At 45.1% G+C, this 21,917-nt stretch overlaps 1 long non-coding RNA gene across 1 annotated transcript; it reads right to left on the bottom strand.

The window, feature by feature from the left end:
- Window positions 1–2,217: 2,217 nt before the first annotated feature.
- Window positions 2,218–4,769, bottom strand: LOC125162739 (uncharacterized). Its single transcript, XR_007151155.1, has 3 exons — window positions 4,695–4,769; window positions 3,799–3,904; window positions 2,218–2,313 (listed from the first exon to the last, which is right to left on the bottom strand). It is a non-coding gene; the product is annotated as an uncharacterized LOC125162739 (long non-coding RNA).
- Window positions 4,770–21,917: the final 17,148 nt, after the last annotated feature.

Below are 21,917 nucleotides of genomic sequence, written 5' to 3'. Positions count from 1 at the left end.
CAGTGTGACATTATAATAGGTACAAAATCACAAGAGCACATGTTCTCTGCAATTCAACTAGCAGTTCAACTTTTGGGTATTTATCCTACAGATGTATTTGCCCAGAAAATAATAATAAAAACATACAGTTTATTCATTGTAGCATTATTTGTAATAGCGAAATATTTAATGTGCATTATTTAGGGACTGGTGAAGTCAATTATGGTATTTTCACACAAAGGCATAGTATGTAGCTGTTTAAAAAAGAATGAGGTAGTTCAATCCTTTCGAAGTCCATATTCCTATCTGTGACTATTGCATATTTCCATTGTAGGAATATTCCATATCCCTATATATTCCATATTTTTGTATATACTAATGTGGGACCCTTTCTACAATATACAAGTAAAAACCCAGGTGGACAGTAGTTATATAATTAAGCCCCCATCTGGGTTAAAATGAACAAAACCTACAAATAAAACCAACTGCATTGTTAACGAAACTCAGTGAGGTCAATGCCTTCTTACAGTTTGTCTTTCTTACATTGAATAGCAAATACTCCATTAATATTTTTTATGAAGTTCAATAAGAAGAAACGACGTAAGGGGAAGGGGGCAAAAGGAAAATGGACAAGTAATCATTGTTTATGCTTGTTTGCCAGTTGGGTGATATCTCATCGAAAGAGAAAGTGAAATCTGCCCGTCAGTATGATGGTTTTAGATCATCTGAGGATTTTTGTTGTTCTCCATGAATTAGTTAGCTATTCCCCATGGGAATTGAAGAGTTGTGTGTCCTTGGTTGTATCAACTCCTTTCTGCCTCAACGAGAAAAGAAAAGATACTCAGTAAAGCTTTGTCTGCCCAACGCTTATTCAGATCAGGTTTCTGTTATTTGCATGTCCTCACTACTGGATTAACCCGATTTCTCACTCACATATCACATCAGGAAAATCAAATGAAAAGATGCTTATGAACTGGCAGAAAGCTTGGCTCATGCTAAAGAAACAAGTATAATTTGATTAAATCTAGGATTTCGTATTGCTGCCTGCATGTTCTTTTGGAAGACATATGACTATATAGCTTAGACCTGGGAAGTACTAACTGTGAAATCTGGCTGATGCCAAAGTAAATATCTGCATGTTTTCCTGTCGAAATGCTCAGTGTGTGTGCTCGCCCTTCCTCAGTGGGGACATTACTGCTGCAGAGGCGCTTATGTTATTTTTTCCTGGAAGGCTTTTTTTCTAAAGTAGTATTCAAGTGTGTCGATATGAAACATGTTTTCTAGTGTGACAAAGGCCCAGTGATATTAATAACATCAGGAAGCTGTTGTTTTCCTATCCTGAAATCACTATCTTAAAGGCAGTGAGAGTCTTTTCCACTCACCAGAGAGCAGGTAAAGGGATTTTTGCAGGATTAGCCTGACCCTTTGGCTTCATCTTAGATAGATAGATAGATAGATGATAGATAGATGCAGATGGACAGACAGACAAGACAGACAGGCAGACATAGAAGGTATATACGAAGGTAGTACACAGCATTGCTTTAACTAAGGAGAGGTCTGGAATGAAGACTGCATTTCTCAGCTTCTCTTGTGGCTGAGCAATAACATGTAAATGATACTTTTGAATGGTTCTTTCAAGGACTTAAAGGAAGCTGAATCTGTTGGGATGAGTCCATTTCTCATCCTTTGGGTTTGATGGCCTGTTAGAAGGCTACTGCAGCACAGAGATGAATAAGGCACAGCCCCTCTCCTTGAGGCATTTATAATGAATCACACATTAAAGGTATGAAATGACCAGAATACAGAAGAAAAAGGAATTGATTCTGTGTGGAGGAAACCCACAAGGCTTCACAAAGAGGATCCGGTCTAAGCTGGGCTTTACAGAATGGGTTATAATAATAAAATCTCAGATTTGTTAAAGACTTACTATGTTCCAGGCGGTGTACAAAATGCTTCCCAGGCATTATCTCATTTACTCTATGTGACAGCCCTGTGAGGAAGGTATATGATTATCCTCATTTTACAGATGAAGGAACTGAGGGGCAAAGAGGTTAAATGACTTGAAGATTAGAGAGGTCGTAAGTGGCTGAGCCAAGGTCCAAACCTCAGCCCATCTGATGTTCCTAAATCTCAACCCCCAGGATTCGGCGGTGTGGACCGACGTGGATGGAGAGATGGGGAGAAAAACACATACAGGCTTCTCACCTCCATCATGAACTCCAGTAACAGTCAGTGCAGGCAATTCAATCCAAGCGGGTTGTTAGGTAGAGATTAGGCCAGTATTGCCTAAAGTATGTCAGCATATTTGGCAGGACATCAGTCTTTTAAGATGCTCTGCAAAAACATTAAAAAAATGAAAATAAACAAAAAACACACATTAACATATAAAGGTCCTGAGAAGGCCTATGGTAAAGAAACATGCTTAATATTATTTTATTTTTTAAATGTTTATTTATTTTTGAGAGAGAGCATGAGCAGGGGAGGGGCAGAGAGAGAGACAGACAGATAGAGAGACAGAGAGACAGAGGATTCGAAGCAGGCTCCTCGCTAACAGCCGTGAGCCTGATGTGGGGCTCGAACTCTCTAACCATGAGATGGTGGCCTGAAATCAAGAGTGGGACGCTTAACCAACTGAGCCACCCAGGCGCCCCAGAACTCTCTGATTATTGTACTGACTCAGTTTTATAAGCAAGTGCCAGCACCAAGCAATCACATGCTACAAAAAAAGCACAATAGTTGATAGTTCTTTTCTAAAACACTGTTAAAGAATTGAAGCCCTCTTAATAATTCAGCCTGAAAAACACTGGGCGGAATTATGTTCAGTCCTTCCCTCTCAAGATATCTTTGGCTAGTGCAGGTACTAATAACTGGATTGTACTACCTTTTTTTTTTTCCACTTGACTTTCCCAATAGAAACAAAATAGAATCCCTTTAGCGCCCCAGGAATACACTTTCTGAGGAACATATTTTGGGAAAGCCTGCTTTAGACAAAACAACCAGTTGAAAGAAGGCTTCACTTTGCGTGACTGTTTCGGTATTGAATAGCTACAGCTTTGGACTCTGGTTATCTGTTTGTTTTTTTGTTTTGTTTTTAAAGTCATCACATTCTAAACAGAAGGACTTCATAACCAGTCCTAGTTGTGACTCCTACTATGTCTGTGATACTAAACCATGCACACACACATAAACACACATGCACAAAATACTACAAAGCTTAACACAGGGTAACATGGCTGTAAAGTTAAAATCAGATCAAAACCATATGAAGCAAGTGACTAGGTTATTCGAGGCCTATTGGAAGGAGATGAATCTAAAAGAGATGCTTGCTGTATAGAGATGCAAAGTGACAAAGTAATAAACCATAAAGCACAACAGCAATTTAGTTTCCCCGTCTATGACAGCAGCTAAAATGAACACCGCATGCCAGGACACTGCCAACGGTATCTTCTAAATTAAAGAAAAGAAGAAATGATTTAATTCACTGATGCTTCAATGGCTAGCTAAATATTTATACACCCCACAAGCACTGTACTCAAAATTTACAGTAGCAAAGCAGCCTGCAGCAACCAAAATATTGATTGAGTCATAAAAACGCAAGGTTATTAACCCAAATATCTTCTTGCTTTGTATAAAACTAATTGCCAGGCCAGGGAATGCAATTTCTGAGACAATTACCAGGAATGGGGGCTTTAATGACTTTCTCTTACTCTTTGCATAAATAAACAGTAGCTGCCCAATCCAGGGCACTGGATGAGTTTCCTTCGGCAGCTCAGAGTCAATCAAACGCATTTCTCGCCGTGTGCCCAGGTGATTCTTTACCTGAAGCTAGGCCCGTGTGCTTCGGCAAATGTGAAATGTGTGTTCCTGAAACCGTATACGTCCTCGGGCCAACATCCTATCTGATGATACATTATCAACCGTAAAGCTGTGTGAAGGAAAACAAACATAAGCGTAAACTGCCAAACGACGAAAGGCACCTCTGTTACAAAAAGCCGGCGTAGTCATTTGCTGGTGTGCGTGGAAAGCAGAAACTCCAGGCAGCCTTGGGGTCAGCAGGGGAAGGTGTCAGGGAAGACTTGGCAGTTAGACGGTGTGCTTCCTGCCCGGGGCCAGGCACCCCTCCCCCCACGTATCTCAGAACATAGCCAGGCGTGGTCTAGCTAGTGGCTACAGGACGGGATGGACAAGGAGGAGTCAGGACCTGGAAGCAAATTTTCCTCCTGGAGTGGACGGGCTCCCGGGAGACACGACCAGCTGAAGGAGCAGGGAGAGTAGAGCTTGATCTCTGGAAGTGCGGTTGTGAAGCCAACTTTGGTAGTGCTCGCAAGGAGTCCGGGTCGGGCAGCTCCACACAGAGCAGTGGAGATGTCCCAAAAGACAAGCAAACTATGAGAGTCAATAATCCTGGAGTGGGTGATATTCAGAAATCCAGGAAGAGGGCCATTTACCCTGGGGAGGTAGATCAGCAGGAGCCAGGACCCAGGCACAGGCTGTAGGGAGGGCTTCTAGGTAGGCAGAGGCCCAGGTTAGCAGAACCAGACAGGACCCTGATGTTTTGGTTGGAGTATAAGCTGGGTATTGTTGCTGTTACAAAGACACCCGACACAGCATGCCTTAAATAGTACAGAATCTCATTCCTCTCTTGTGCAACTGCAGTAGTGAAGGACACCATGGCTCCGTGAGGTTGCCCAGGACCCCAGGACCCCTCTGCTCACCGTGTCCACCCTTGTGTCTGAGACGGCTGCTCCGGGAGTCCTCTCCGCTTGGTCACGGCATGCTGACCAGCACCGTGATGGAGTTCTGGGCGGTGGGAAGGGAAAAGAAAACAAGGCAGGGGTGGAGAGAGGGGTAAGACACTTTATTTTGAAACCCGGGAAGCAGAAATTATGCACATCGCTTCTTTTCTTTTTTTTAATAATTTTTTTAAGTTTATTTATTTTGAGAGAGACAGAGCATGAGCAGGGAGGGGCAAAGAGAGAGAGAGAGAAAGAGAGAGAGAGAATCCCAAGCAGGCTCTGTAGGGTCAGTGTGGAGACTGACACGGGGATCAAACTCACGAAGCTGTGAGATCATGACCTGCGTTGAAATCAAGAGTCAGAGGCTTAACCCACTGAGCCATGCAGGCGCCCCCACACACCACTTCGACTCGTGGGCCAAACGTGGTCACGTGGCCACTCCCAGTTGTCAGAGGGACTGGGAGATGAAGTCCCTACCTGTGTGGTAAGGAGGAGGGTGGTAGTAGTAGTTTCTTGTGGCTCCTGTAACATAGTAGCAAAAACTTGGTGATTTAAAACAACAGAAAGTGATCCTCTATGGTTCTGGAGGACGTATGTCCAAAATCAGTATCACTGGGCTGGAATCAAGGTGTGAGGGCGGCTCTTCCTGTGGAAGCTCCTGGGAGAGGATGCCTTCCTTGCCTCTTTCAACCTCTGATGTCTGCTGGCTTTCCAGCATTCTGTGATTTGTGGCCACATCTCTCCATTCCCTGCCTCTGGAACCAGATCGGCTTCTCTTCTGTCCAGGTAAAAATTTCCCTCTACCTCGCTGTTATAAAGATACACGTAATTGCATTTTTAGGCTCCTTCCAGATCATGGAGATCCTCAATCACATCTGCAAAGATCTGTTTTCCAAGTAAGGTAACACTCAGAGGTTTCAGGGATTAGAAATTGATATTTGGGCCGGGGAAGGGGCGCACATTATCCAGCTTGCTACAGTGGTACTCTATTGCTAAGAGGAAAAAGGAGAAAACGGTCTCTGCATCACTCAGCAATCAGAATCAGGAAACTCTGATCAATGCCGTGAAACCCACTCAGGGCTGAGTACCAAAGAATCTGTGTCTAGCTCTTCAGGTTTTCCTGGCTTGGCTCTAGACTGGTCTGGAGCCTGCACTGGGGCCAAGTCAGGCAGGTAGCCCTGGCCCTAGGGAAAAGAGGGCCACTAAGCAAAGGCAGTGTGTGCCTTGTAAACAGTATCACCCATAGAGAGAAACTTGGTAAGTGCTACCCAAGGACACATAGGAGGTTCTCAGACCAATAAATCAGTACCGAGGCCTCAGCAAAGCACTGTTTGCAGATCACAGCCCCTTAAGACAGAAAATGCCTTCCACCTTCACATCCCTCACCCTCCTCACCCCCGAAAGGCCCCAACAGTCCAGATGCTTGTAAGTGAAATGGCGAAACCCTCTTTCACCTACTTCCCCTGTTCCACTCCCCAGAATTAACCATTGTTTGTTAACAGTTTGATCCTTCCTGACTTTTCTTTTTTCCCCCTGACTTTTCTTTATGTGTTTATAAACGCACACACAGAGGGAAATACAATGGTGCCTTTTTACATAAAGAGGATTGTGCCATACATGTGTTTTATTTATTCACTTAATAATATGTCATAGACATCATGGCTTGTCAACGATAATAATAAATTCAGTACTCACACGGTGCCGGGGGAGATGCTGAGCACTTTCCACATTTTTTATTTCACATCTCACACCACCTTAGTAAGTAGGTACTATTATTTTCCTCTCTAAATGATGACCGACATTCACAGGGAGCTCAAGTGACTGGCCCAAGGTCACACAGTCGGTGAGTGACTGAGCTAGGGTCTGAACCCGGCTTGCTACTACCTGGACCCCCATCTGCTAGCATACTTTGCTATCACACAGACGTCCTCGGAAATCTTGTCAGGCAGCTCTTCCGCCTACATCAGCCGTGGCACCAGACAAGCTTAACTTTTGCATCACCACCTCTTAGACTTCCCTGGAAACTGCAGTGGTCCCCCTGGTTACTGGACGGCTGGCTGTCTTGTAGGGCACGTGGCTTCAGCCACCCCAGTCTGTGCTGGGAGGGAACCCTTAATTCTGTTCCAGCGTTTGCACCTGCCCTGGTCCCAGTCCCTTGGCGTCTGCCCCTCGGTCCCTACCTTCTCTCTGCCTCTAAGTTTGCTCTCTTAAACCCTAGCGGGTTTGGCCCAGCATCTGTCACCCTGCTCAGATAAGCTGGCCTTACCTGGCACCTTCTGCTGGAAAATCTACAATCGTGAATGGTAGTTTTTGACTCTTCCCTAGGGCTCCGAGCGGGCGCTGCTGCTTTCTGCTGCAAAAGCCAATAGAAAGTCTTTGTAATCATCAACCTTTCCTCCTGGGTCTCCCCGTTGGCCTGAAGCAGGCAGTGAGGGCCTGGTACCAGTGAGACCTCTGCTCCCCTTCTGGACCATTACCATGGAAACAGATGCCGTAGAGAAACCACATCCCCCTTCCTGTCTGTTCGCATTCCCCAGGTGCTTACCTTCTTGGGAGCTCCGTCCCTCTCAGTTTCCCCGTTGCCTGCCTTCCTACCATCGAAACCTTCTCTCACGCATGGGCAGGTGGAAATGGCTGAGAATGTAGGTGCCCAGCCCAGCGTCTTCGGTCTTCCTTATGGACACCAGGACTCCAATGTGCGGCTGAGCAGTCCCTGCTGATCGACACAGACACAGACACGGGTGTTGGTTAGTGGGGCAGAGAGGCTTTCCCCTTCAGAGAACTTGAGGCTTGTGGGTCTGATCCCAGACCTTTGGAAGCTAAGGGTGTGCCGAGGCAGAATAAATTGCTCTGAGGTGCCAGGAGAAAAGGCCTCAGTTATCTCAGCTCTGCCTTGGTGCAGCTACTTCCGGTGAGCCCTGCTCACGGTCCCGCCCTTGCCAAAGCCGGCCTCCTGGCCTGTCACCTCGTGGTCTTTGCTCCTTGACCTAGTTGCCTCAGGCCTCACCAACTTGAGGACAGGCAAAGCAAAGAAAGCAAAGAGGTTGCCACAGAACGGGGCCCCTGAGGCACTGCGGTCTCAGGATGAAGTCCGGGCAGAGGTTCCGGGTGACCCGTTGACCTCCCGTTGACCTCCCACCAGCTCCACCCCAGACCCACTGAATCTGAATCTCTGGAATGGGACCCATATTGTGTTTTAACAAACCTCCCAGGGAAGTCTGAGGCGTGCTCAAGTTTGAGAACCGTTCTCCTGTGGCTCCTTCTGATCCTCTCTCTCCTCGAAGGAAACAGGTCCACTTCGCTCACAAGACTAAGGGACTTTTTCCTGGGTAGTTGTGGTTTGTCACTTTAGACAAGTGGCCAACCCTTGCGAGCCCGTGCCCAGATCTGTGGGCCATGTGCCAAACTTTTCTGTACTCTGTTATGAGAAGTCAGGTATCTACCAGAGATAAGGAAGGAACTTAAAGCATTGCCCCTCTCAGGGGTACTGTTGTTTTATGAGGCCAAGACAACTAACAGTGGAATCTCAGGCTTTGGAAGGAGAGGGATTTAGGGGAGATAGCACGGTTTTCATGGTTCTCTTAAAACCAACATGTTGAGAGGGTCCCCTTGTTGTCAGAAAGGAACCCAGGCTTTGTCATGCCCCATGTGTATAGTTTTGTGCCACTTAGGCTGAAGTCAGGCTTTTGATTACCACAACCTTCTAGAACTCAGGGCTGGAGTGGGAGCCAGAGCCAGATCATGAAGGGCCTTAAAGCCATTTCTTTTATTTAAAAAACATTTTTTAAAATGTTTTATTTATTTTTGAGAGAAAGAGAGAGACAGAGCATGAGCAGGAGAGGGGCAGAGAGAGAGGGAGACACAGAATCTGAGGCTCCAGGCTCTGAGCTGTCAGCACAGAGCCTGACTTGGGACTCAAACCCACGAACTGTGAGATTTCGACCTGAGCAGAAATTGGACGCTTAACTGACTGAGCCATCCAGGCACTCCTGAAAGCCATTTATAAAAGTTGGTCTTGGGGCCCCTGGATGGCTCAGTCTGTTCAGCATCTGACTCTTGGTGTGAGCTCAGGTCATGATCTCACAATTCATGAGATCGAGCCCTGCTTGAGAACTCTCTCTTGGGATTCTCTCTCTCTCTCTCTCTCTCTCTCTCTCTCTCTCCCCCTCCCCTGCTCTCTCTCGCTCTCAAAATAAATAAATAAACTTAAAAAAATAAAATAAAAGTTGGTTTTTACCCTTAGAATATTGGAGGAGCCATGGAACGCTTTTAGGCTTACGAATGCCACGCTCAGATTTAGAGGTGAGAGACAGCTCTTGCTTCCTTGCAAAGAATGGATTGGAGTGGGGCAGAGTGGGGTCAGAAGGACTGAATGCTCAAAAACCACTTAGGGACACAGGTGAGAGAGAATGGCAGCTTGAATTAGGGCGTTGGCTGTGGTCATAGAGAGAAGTGGACAGATTTTAGAAATATTAAATACGGACAAGAGAAGGAAAAAGGACAACTCACTGCGTGCTAAGAACTGTCCTGAACATTGACATCTAAAACTTACAGTGACAGCCTTATGAGGTCTCTACTACCACAATCTTTGTTTTACAGACAAGGAAACTAAAGCACAGAGAAGCTAAATGTCATGGCCAAATAGTTTCTGACTGGTTGAATGTAAGAGAGAGAGGGAAGGAGGAAGAGTAAAAGATGACACTTGGTTGCTGACCTGAATACCAGGTGGATATATTGGTGCCACTTGCTGAGATGGGGCGCGTGCGAGGGGAGGCAGGTTGCAGGGGGGAGAGAGACAAGGAGGTCTCCCTTGGACTTGGGTTCGAGAGATGGAGCTCTTCAGCTGTTTCTCCTTAATATTCTTTCCCAAATAAGCCACTGTGATGCAATTTACGCATTTTTATCAGAAAGGGTTATGATGAAAAAATATGCAGGTGTTGGGAGGGGGTGGGTTTCAGTGAATTACTGGTATGGCTTGTTTTTAGGGCTCTTGGGTTCAGCCTCTGCTTTGGGACTGCTATCCCTGAAACATGAGAGCCTTTGTCTTTTCCTTGGTAGCTGCTACCTCAGTGCATTGAATTCTCTGGTTTTGCATGTATGGCCACTTCTTTGGAAAAGGATTCTTCACCCAAGAGACCAAAATGAATCAAGTAAATATGTGTTTAGACAGTTTCTAAAAATCTGTAGTTTAACCCAAGAGACCAGAAAGGTTCCTGTCTCCTAGGTAAACAGCAATTAAATGGTGTATTAAAATGTATATTATGTACCCGATTGGTCCACCGGGTAATTACGCATTTCAGGAATATCTGGAAACATGTGTTCTGCTTCCCTCAGCACTGTTTCAATCCATCGAGTAACTGTATACTTAGAACATGTGTTCTGCATAGTAAGAGTCGTTTTATAAACCCCTCGTTAAAGGGAACCAAACTAAAAGGCATTAGCTGCAGACCATCTTTCAGGAGTGTTTATGCCAACCAAACGTAGACAAAAGAAAACAAAACCATAGAGGCAAAGTCGTCCGCCATGGACCGTCCCTGACTGGCTGCGGAAACTCAAGGGTGATCCTGGACCGTGAAGAGAGCAGATGTTGGGGCTCACTTGGACACCTTCTGGAGTGAGGCTAGAGGATGTCAAAAAAGAAAACAGGGAGAAGGGTTATAGCACAGGCACAGGTTACAGCCCCAAGGGAAAAATTCACACTTCCCCTGAAGAGAATGAAAAGCAGGTGTTCTCTTGGCTGGTTGGCAACGGAGAAGCAGTGGGCCAAGGTCCAACTCTTTCGAGGGTGTTGTGTTTGCCAAAGGGTTGGAGCAGTTGGGCACTTGGGGTCGGTGGGGATGGGGGGACACAAGCGGAGAAGGAGCGGCAGGACGCCCCTATTAAACCTGTGGCCTGGGGCCAATGGGTTACCCATAGCTGCCAAGGCTTCTGAGCTCTCTTGGCCTCACCATTGTTCTCCAGGAGACAGCAGCATGCACAACACTTTCTTTTCCCTTGTATTTCAGTCTCTCCTTAGTTTTCCTAAGTGCTGTTTGCAAGTTAACTCCCGCAGGCTGCAAGGAAGCAAGGATGCACCGAACTTTTCCTGGTCTGAGAGTCTCTGCGAGCCCTTAGCTATTAAATAGAAGGAACCAAGCCTTCCTCGAAACGCACCGGATTTAGTGGAAAAGGGGAACTAGAAACTTGGAGCCCCGGAGGCATCACCTGTATCATAAAGGCTGGAAGAGCTGTGACACAGGAGGGGAGATGGGCTTAGGAACTTCAGATCCTACCTGGAAGGGCTGTGTGCAGAGTTAACTCGCTGAGGACCAAGGACACCAGGCTATAGGAGAGAAGCAAAGCAGACCAAACCAAAGGTAGGCAAACAGGAAGGTGGAATAATAGGGAGGGTCCAAACGGAAGTAATAACCGGAGGGGAAATTTCAAAGTGCAAAAGAGAGGAAAGGAAAAGGAAAACTTTCAGAGAAGTCAGGCAGTGTCAAAATACAGGCTTTCGTGGGGGTTGATTGATGATTTGCTTGCTTTTAAGTTCACCGGTGGTGGAGACAACATTTTCCCTCTGTGTATAGAGAGGAGAATTCTCTCTGTCAGAATGGTGGCGGCATCCCTCTTGCTTTAATTGTCGTATTATAACAGTGCAAAACAGTAGCTATTATCTGGGAACTGGGGAATTCTTTTGACGTTGTTTTTGGACCCAGTCCTAATCAGTTTTGAAGTATGACACAGATGCATTCTCCTAATGTGTAAGGTCTAAAGTCCTCGATGCTGCTGTCTGAGGAAGGAAACAGGCTGTGTGAAATGCCCGAGTGGGTCTTGGCCAGCTCCTACAGCCTGAAGAAATAACCGTGTCCTCGGACACGGTAAAGCAGGTAAAGGCTGCCAGGTGGCCTTGGGCTTCATGATGCATTACGTCCTCGTCACCATCAACGGTGTCACTGCCCTGGGTGGTTGGGTAGGAGAGCTGACCCCACTTCGTCGTCTAAGAGCCCTCAGCTGTTGGGCTCCTAATGGGTACAAGCATCGCCTTGGCTGCGTCATATTCATCATGCCTGATCCTTGCAACCGCTTTGCAAGGTAGACTTTATCTGCTTCATTTAACGAAGGGACAAAACTAGCATGATCTTGGGCTCCTAAGTGAGTTTAGTCTTCCGTGCTGCCTGCACAGCTACCTTGCTGAACCGTGTTTTATGGGCTCATTCTTCACAGGACACCAGCTTGTCACCCATCCACACCGTATTCCTGTCTGGAGGGGGGTAAGCAGGTCAGTAAGCTGTGAGATCAAGAACACAGAGATCAAAGGCACCCTGATGGGGGCAGGGTCCAGTCCAGGACACTGGAAAGGGCCCACTCCCCAGGGTCCATTTGGTCATCTGCCACATGTCCAACACCTGCTGGGTGCTGGGTGCTGCATGGGACATAAGGGAATCCTTGTGGCCTGTTCAGGAGATGAGTCATGAGAAACCTCTCCATCAGCCAACTAGTGTTTCCTGAGCGTTTATTTCGCTACGTGCTGGATAAGGCCTGTTCTAGGCTCTGGGCCTTGTAAACAAAACAGACAAAGATCCCTGTCCTTACGGAGCTGATAGTCTAGTGGGGCAACAGAAGAATAAGTAAAATCTATAGCATGTCAGATAGCAGGAGGGAAAAGGACCACGTGAAGAGGGGAAAGAGCCTAGGAATTAATGAGGGGTTTTGCACTTTTAAATAGGGTGGCCTGGGAAGGCCTCAGTGAAAAGTTGGCAACTGAGCACAGATCTGCCCACAGGAGTGAGGGCACTAGCTAGGGGAAGAGACTGCAGGCCACAGGAATGGCAAACACCAAGAACCTGGCACAGGAGGAAGCAAAGGAGAGGGTAGTGGGAACTGATTCCAGAGAGGAAGGGCACCAGGGATGAGGCCAGAGCAAGAAGGAACTTACAGAGCCCTGGCAGAACTGTGCTTTCCCAGGACACCAGTAAGACGTTAAGGAAAGGTTTTGCACGGAAGAGGAAAATGATTCTAATTTTTTAATCAGCTCACAGACCACTGTGTTGAGAACAGTCTACATAGTTCTTAGGAGAGTAAGGACTGATGTCAAAAGACCAGTTAGAAGGCTCTAGAAGTTTCCAGTTCTCCTTTCCTTCCTCCCCACCATCTAATCCATCACTAAGGTTTAATGATTCTGCCTACATTTCCCCCTTGTCCTTCTGCTGACTGCTTGTAGAACCTCATCGTTGTTGAGGGGAAGCATCGCTAAGCAGCTTGGGAGGGTCTCTGCCCTCACCCCTCCCTTCCCATCATTGCCCGTGTAATTGTTTTAAAACATAGGTCGGATATTGTCACTTCTCTGGACAGCTTTGATGTGCCAGATGCTGGGGAGATTGAAATATGATCCCTGCCCTTGAGGAACTCACAGTCTGGTGAGAGACACACAGAAGCCATGACCTGCAGAGCCAGGTGACGTGTGCCACCAAAGAACGGGGCACCAGCCTCTGCCAATCACGAGAGGAGTGCAGAATGAACCCTTCAGCAAGGCCAAGAGTGAGACGGAAGGATGCTACACTGTGCCCAGGCCTCGTTCATTTTAGTCCAGGGAGCTGGGCAGACCCGGCACACTGTGGGGCTCCATCTCTCAGAAGTAGACTCACATTAGCCCAACTCACAATAACTGATGTATTTCAATTAGAATTTTTAAACATTTCAATTAGAAATGTTTAGAATTTAAACATTTCAGTTAGAAATGTTTAGAATTTAAACATTTCAATTAGAATTTTTAAAAAACAGACTTTATTTTTCTAAAGCACTTTTAGGTTCAGCAAAATGGAGTAGAAAGTACAGACATTGCCCATATATGTCCTGCCTCCTCATACATACTGCCTCCCCTGTATCAAAACACTGCACCAGAGTGATACATTTGTCACAATCTATGAACCTATAGTGACACATGATAATCACCCAAAGTCCACAGTTTACCTTAGGGTTCACTCTTGGTGTCGTACATTCTATGCGTTTTAACAAATGTATAATGACATGTATCCACCGTTATAGTATCACACAGAGTAGTTTCATTGCTTTAAAATCCTCTGTGCTCTCTCTATACATCTCTCCCTCCCCACAGCCCTGCCAACCACTGATCATTCTACTGTGTCCATAGTTTTGTCTTTCCCAGAATGTCATATAGCTGGAATTGTACACTCGATAGCTCTCTCCGGTTGGCTTCTTTCACTCAGTAATCTGCATCTAAATTTACTCCATGCCTGTTCATGGCTTGACAGCTCATTTCTTTTTAGTGCCAGATAATATTCCATTGTCTGGGTGTACCACAATTTTTTTATCCATTGACCCACTGGCGGACATCTTGGTTGCTGCCAAGTTTGGGCAATTATGAATAAAGCTGCTATAACCATTCCTGTGCAAGTTTTTGTGTGGATGTAAGTTTTTACCTCATTTGTGATCATCTTTGAAATTCCCTCCTTTTTCCTCTTTGACACTGTCAGCTCCCCGTTCTTTTAGGTGGTAGACTAGACTTTCCTTCCTTCATCCCTGAGAGGCTTTGAGCTCTCCTCATTAAGTGATGAGTGGAGACTCCATACCATTCTTCATTCATTTGAAAAATACAGAGAGCTCACTTTCTACAGGGCAACACACAGAGCGTCTCTCCCTGAAGTCACCATGTAACTTGAGAGGCTTTTTTGTGGGCGGCTAAGCGCTGATGAGAGACCTAAAAATTAGAAGCTCGTGGGGAGCCTGGGTGGTTCAGTTGATTAAGCGTCTGACTCAGACCCAGGGTGCGATCTCACGGTTCATGGGTTCGAGCCTTGTGTCGGGCTCTGTGCTGACAGCTCAGAGTCTGGAGCCTGCTTTGGATTCTGTGTCTCCCCCTCTCTGTCTGCCCCACTCCCTCTCACATTCTGTCTGTCTGTCTGTCTGTCTCCCTCTCTCTCTCTCAAACAAAAAAACAAAAAAACATTAAAAAAAGGCCATCCTGCCCTTGAGGAGGCCTTCCCAGGTCACTCTGTCTAAAAAGAATCTCTCCTCCCAAACACACCACACTCTAATTTACCCCCTTGCTGGCTTCCTTCATAACACATCAGCATTTGTCACTGTTTTCTCTGTTTACTTTGTTTTTGTCCTTCTGAACTAGAATAACATACTCAGTGAAGGCACAGATAGTGTATCTCCTATCATTATATCTCCATGTCCCAGGATACATTATGTGGCATATCCTACCTTCCCAGTTAAACATTTATTGGTTGAATTTTATTTTATTTTATTATTTTATTATTTTCTTAAATGCTTATTTATTTTTGAGAGAGAGACAGAGCATGAGCGGGGAGGGACAGAGAAAGAAGGAGACACAGAATCAAAGCAGGCTTCGGGCTCTGAGCTGTCAGCACAGAGCCCGACATGGGGCTTGAACCCATGATATTGGCTGAATTCTAAAAATGAATGAATGAATGAATGAATGAACGAACGAACAAGTAATTTGTCAGAGGCAGTCTTCTCTCTCATCGTAGGTTGGGGAGCCTCTCCTGCAGGGTCTGGGACTTGGTCTGCATGTCATTCTTCTTTCAGGAAACCGATATCCAGTGATGCCCACCGAACACACGCCAGGGTCTCTTCTTTCTTCTGCCGGACAAAGCTCTTTCTCTTGGTTTTCCGAGATCTCAGTCCACACCACCATAATTAATCACAGCCGTTCGAATCATTCAGTACTCACAACACATTTCAAATTTTTTGTACTCATGACACATTTTCAAATTCCTGAAAATTTAGGATCTGAGAGACCTTCTTGTTATCTCTCGGCAAGACAAGACCACCTCTTTGCGCCGCATTTTATTTTTATGTATTTATTTAAGATTTTATTTATAAGAAATCTCGACACCCACTGTGGGACTGGAACCTGCAACCCCGAGTCACGTGCTTTACTGACTGAGCCAGCCAGGCGCCCCTCAAATTCCTGAAAATCTGATTGTGCCCTTGAAGGGACAAAAAGACGCAAAGCATGACTAAAGAAGTGAACAGTGATTACAAAGCAATGTCTCCCAGTAACCATACAATTATCTACAGTGCTGACAGAGGTCTACCTACCTGACCATACATCTATCCATATGCTAGCATTGGATGCAACTTCTTTAGTATTTAACACACGTCCAGCAAGTTGTACAGAGGTCTATATCGAATTGCAATACTGTTGGCTAACATTGTTGTAGCAATTGTATGTTGCATTGCACCAAAGATACATTTTAAACGTTATTCTGAACTCATCCACCTGTGCCGGGTCTGCAGTCCATCACTTGCTCGTCAGTGTGCTGGTCTATTGGCCGTCAGTCTCCTGACATTTGGCTTGAACTAAATGCAAGAGAGCCGACGTTGACACATATGGGTTTCTGCTTCCTCTATTAAACGTGCATCTAAGAAGTGAAGGTATGCAACCCTGCAGGTGTGTACAGTGATTTCACGTCTCCTATTGAGCATATTTCTGTCAGGTAGAGCTGAGTATTTTTCTCTGGCTGTGTAAGCAAGAAAGAACGGAAAAAAGGAACTGAGACTAAGCCAAATTGGCCAGGACCAAAACAGGAACTGAACCAAGATCAGACACTACTGATGGGCACCAGTGGCCACACACAGCAATCAGAGTGAAAGAAGATTAAAAGCCAAGATCAGCCAAGTGCCCAGGAAAGCTCCCCAGCAGACTCCGCCCACCTGCTGTCTCCTAGGAAACAGAGCCTCTGAGGCCCTCTAATTTTAGTGAGGTGCTACCAAGACGTAAGAAAAGACATAGTCTATGGAGGCAGGAAATTCCGTGGTCAAGACATGGGGGCCATGAGGGTAGGGTGAGGAGGTACCTGGACAGGAGTTTAAAGTAGAGAAGGGCTAGGGACAAACAAGAGGGTGACAGGGTTGTCACATATATGGGTTAGACCACACACCTTACAGGAAAGATTACATAGGGTGTTATCAAGCGGGAATAAAGTGAAAGTCTTTCCAGATACATGGCTCCCACTTTTCACGAGGGGTGATCTTGATAGCTAGGTTCCTGCTAGGTTCCTGATGATGATCTGGGGAGTCGGAGCCAGACATTAGGAACCACTGATATTCAGGGTCTATCCCACATCACCTTTGTTTTGTTATTCAAATGTACTAATACTTTTGTAGTGGCTTATACAAGCTCCAGCCTCCCCTACCTCTTGGTATTTCTTGCTTACCTATGATTTTACATCTTGGAAGGTCTTCAACTAAAAAAAAAAAGTGAGTTAAGAGAGTCTGTGAAACTCGAAGTAGTTTTATTACCATACATGTACTATACTATACGTGTAAGGTCTGGCTTAAGATCTTTTTTGGGGGGAGGAGATTTAAATGACAATAATAGTAAAAAATGAGATCTGATCATTTTCTGTGGATTTCAACACTATGTGAAAATACCATCCCTCAGACCATTAATTATCAAGAATTAACTAGAGGAGAGTAAGAAGAAGGAAACACAGTTACAGATAGAGATATAGACACATGTGCATACATTTCAAGTTTAATACTGAAGTTGAATACTGAAGTCCTTAGAAGTAAAAAGATTTAGTGCCACCCGATTTTCCCGTGTCATCTTGCCATGGGAAAAATTGCAAAATTTTATACATTGAAATCCATAAATGCCGAGGAAGCCACAATTAAAAATATTTTTTTATTGAAAGCTAAAATGTAAGTTATTTTTAATAGCACAGAGACAGATGGGTGGGTTAGAGTAGAATTCAGAAATGAGAGACTTATGTAGCTATTTACATTATCTGTTTAAATCAAAAGAAAGAAAAGATATCACTCACTCATTACTAACTAGGTAGTATAGACAAACTAGGAAATTTAGGCCCAAATTGCCACATTGTGACCAAATTTCTCTAAATTCTTGGTTCTCACCAAGCCAAAGTTACTATTCTCCCTCTTGTGTTACATTAGGCATAGCAAAAAATGGATTCAATTTCAAAATCAGGTCACTACGTCAACAGTTTTGAAATCAATTTTTATAATTTAATGGCTGATTTCCTCACAGTTCACCAAAACACCAGCTCTTGACCTATTTATTTCTTTCATTTAGGTATAATAAAAGGCTATACAGAGCCTTGAACCTCTTCTACACTTTTAAGTGAGTTAAATGAGACTTCCTTTTTTTTTTTTTCAAGGCTTTGATTATTTCACACAGCTATCCAAGGTTCAGACACATAGCCTTATTTGAACATCATTTATCTATTTTTTTTTTCATATCAAAGCATAGACATTTAGAGTTAAAAGGATCTTAGAAATAAATTAGTCTGTATTAACCAGGGGTTTGGGGTGTACAAATGACAGAAAACAAACTTAAGCCAGGTTAAGCAAAAGTAAGCATTAATTAGAATCAATCTGAGTGTCTCATTTAATTGTAGGCAAGCCAGGGGTACATGTAGGTCTCAGAGACACCTGGTCCAAATGCTACTCCCCACCCCCAATGATCTCTTATCTCTGCTTTTCACTGCATGTGTTAGCTTCTTACACTTCACCTGGTAGAAACAGGACTGCCAAGTGGCCCTGAGCCCCTCTCTACACAATCTACCCAGAAATGCTGACTGTTTTCCCAGTTCCAATTCAACAACAAACAAAAATCCCAAGGAAACACTCTGATTGGTCCAGCTTGGGTCAGGTGCCCACTCCTGGACCAATCAACTATGGGAGGTGGAGTCATGTAAGAAAATGGAGGTCACAACAGTTGAGGTGTGGGAGAGAAACAGTTCCCAGAAGAAGTGACGAAGATGATGGGCAGACTGCCTCCCCTTCAAAAAAAAAAGTTCACTCTGACTCATTTTACAGATGTGGAAATTCGGGCTCAGAGAAATTAAGTGACTTAACTCAAGGTTACAACTTGTACTTAAACTCAACTCATCTGGCACCTAGTCAAGTGTTTGGCTCACTACCCGACAAAGCTGTTGATTTTTTTACATCTTTATTTCAAGCTTTTTCAACAGGAAAGATAGGGGGTGGGGTGGAGGGGGGTGAGATTAAGGGTCTTATGCTATGCAGGAACTTCTTCCAGTTTTTTGCTGGAGTTCTAACTCCAGAAGTCACTCTGGGGCCTGACTTGCTTTATTTTCTTATTGGGGGAATATACATCTGAAGCAGGAATCCCCCTGTTGTTTTCTGCTCCCGTCAATCCCAGAGGGCTCACCCTGTGTCAAGCTGGATGATTATCATATAACAGTCTACATTGAGGTACCAGGGACTAAGTGCTTTGTATTCATTCTCTCATTTAATCCTCCTAACAGCTCTAGGAAAGAGCCATTAGTAGCATTATCATACCCATTTTGCAGGTAAGAAAAGTGACACACACAGAGGTTAATTGGCTTTTCTAAAGCCAGAGCTGGAAGGTAGCAGGACTCGAACCCAGCAGTCTGACTCCAAAGCCCTTGCTCTTAAACACTGGAGTTTACTCCTTCCTGGAGAAACACCTTCAGCCTGTGGCTTGCCTGCACTAAAGCCCTGTTAGTGTCTGAGACTCTTGGAATGCCTGCTGACCTAGAGTTGGCTCATCTCGGGAGCTGTTGCCAGCCTGTCTCTGCTCAACCCTGCTTCTCTGGACCCTTGTCTTTTACCACTGTTCCTTGAGCTGTTGTGACTTGTCCAGGGCCTGCCTCGTCACAGCTAACAGGCTGCTGCTGTGGCTGTTCCTGGTAGTGGATCTGTTGTCTTGCTGATGTAAAGAGCCAACTCTTCTGTCCACGGTGGATGGAAGTTTGCCCTCCCTGCCACCCTTGATGGCGTGGTTTAGGGAGGAGTCCTTTTGTCCTCTCACAGAAGGAGAGGGGGCTTTTTCAGGTTGACAAGTTTTCCTTAGAAAAACCAGAATCAAAGTCCAAAGGGGCAAAGGTGATTGTCATAGCGACCCTGTGCAGACTTATGCAGACCCCCATAGACACAGACCTAGCCGCTAGTGACACACAGGGAGGAATACTATAACTCGCCCCCACCTCAGGATGGGGTCCCATGTCCTCATGGGACAGCCTGGATCTCCTCCCTTAGTTGAGATAGGATTATGGTTTAGGCTTTGGGGCCAGGCTAGGATTTGAGTCCCAGACTACCATTCAGCAAACAGCCTTGTGATGTTGGGCAGATAAACTTTCAGCCACTACTCTTGTTTTCTTACGTGTCAATATCTGCCTCAAACATTGTTGTGAAAATTAAATGAGATACAATATTAAAGCTCATATGAGAGTGCTAAGCATAAAATTAACTTCAATAAATGATCACATTATCAGTTTTGAGTCTTAACCCTGGTGACTGGGCCCGACCTTTGGGCCACCAAATCCTTATAATTTTTTGAAGGGCGTGAGGTGGCTTATGTGAATAGGATGGCTCATGACCAATATGTAGTTTGCCCTTGATCCTCCTTCAGTTTAGGTCCTGGCTGGAGGAACGTGGGTTTGGTAACTCAGAAAGGCAGGCAGAATTAATGGCAGGATGGACGAGAGGCCCCTCACCCACAGTAGGGCTGGAAAAGACCAATCTGCCAGTTACATTCCACCTGCAGAGAAATGTGATATGTGCTATGTTCAGGCCCTGCCAACCTGAGGGTCAGCCCTGGCAAAGCAAACTGCCTCCTGGAAATGCTAATAATTGCACAACACCCACTCCTACCTGATGTCCCAGCACTCACATACATTCTCACCTCCTAATATTTTAACCACAAAGGTATGCCTTTTGTTAAATCTTTACCCATTCTTTTGCCTGGCATTTTTTTGTTTTTTGTTTTTTTCTGTTTTGTTTTGTTTTTTGTTTGTGTTTTTTTTTTTTTTTCAAGTCCCAAGTGTAGGAGCTATTTCTGATTTGTGCGGTTGATAAATGCTTCTACTTTAAATTTTTTGTTTCATTAAAAATTTTTTAATGTTTATTTATTTTTGACAGAAAGAGACAGAGCATGAGCGGGGGCAGGGGCAGAATGAGTGGGAGACACGGAATCTGAAGCAGGCTCCAGGCTCTGAGCTGTCAGCACAGAGCCCAACATGGGGCTCCAACTCAGGAACTGTGAGATCATGACCTAAGCCGAAGTTGGATATTTAACTGACTGAGCCACCCAGGCACCCTATTTTATTTTAGACAGAGAGCAAGTGAACGGGGAGAAGGGCAGAGGGAGAGAGAGAGAGAGAGAGAGAGAGGCTCCGCAAGGAGCCAGTTGTGGGGCTCAGTCCCACAACCCTGGGATCATGACCTGAACCAAAATCAAGAGTCAGAAGTTCAACGAAGCCACCCAGGTGCCCCTAGATGCTTGTATTTTGTACTGCTCACCAAACTCAGAGGAAGGAGTCAAGTAGTAGGAAATTTCATAGATGGAAACCAGTGCAAAAAGATGACCAAGGAGATGGAACTTTATGGGTGAATGAAAGATTCCAAGGTCCTGACTTTCAAATACTGTATGATCAAACTTTTGCTTTATAATAAGTGCGTATGTGTGTGTGTGTGTGTGTGTGTGTGTGGCGGGAGGTGGGGGAGAGTAAAATCCACATTCAGAGACCTAATTTGAAAATACTTTTTCCCTGCTTTTCCTGCATGCCTTTTTATTGGAAGCAAGCAGCCCAGCACCCAAGATATTACAGTTTGTGAATTCTTCAGCTAAGATGGCTTGACCTATATATAAGTATGAAAATCCCAGCTAGCCCAGACTTTCAGAAAGTGGAACTGTATAACATACTTCCCTGACATAAAATGTCATGAAACCTTCCTTTTTTCCCCCAGGAACCCTTGAGTCCTTAAGGGGACAGCACTTAAGGTAACGGGAAGAAAAAAACCATGCAAATGTATTACCTGTTAAAGAAAGACAAAAGAAAGTAGGAATTGGAGGGAGCAAATTGTGAGAGACTGAAATGAAACCAACACAGGAACCCAATGGAGGCGCCAATCAGAAGGGGGAAAGAACTGCAGGACACGGACACACACACACACACACACACACACACAGATTAAAGGAAAAGTGCAAAGGGGCCAAGTTGTGTGTGTGCAAGAGAGGGAGAGGGAGACAGAGAGAGAGAGAGAGAGAGAGAGAGAGAGATCTTGAGATCTAGCCCGGGTCAAGCTGGAAGAACAGGCAGAGTAAGACTAGAGACTGGGTGGGGAATCCCAGAACAATCTGTTTACAAAAAGAAAGGCCTATGGAAATTCCACAAGTGACTTTAGAGATTCAAATCCGAAAGAGAAAAGGACCCAAATACA

The sequence above is a fragment of the Prionailurus viverrinus genome, chromosome A3 (genome assembly GCF_022837055.1).
Source record: "Prionailurus viverrinus isolate Anna chromosome A3, UM_Priviv_1.0, whole genome shotgun sequence".
Taxonomy (NCBI): domain Eukaryota; kingdom Metazoa; phylum Chordata; class Mammalia; order Carnivora; family Felidae; genus Prionailurus; species Prionailurus viverrinus.
Note: the sequence above shows the minus strand (reverse complement) of the source record. Positions and strands in the feature narration are given on the sequence as shown.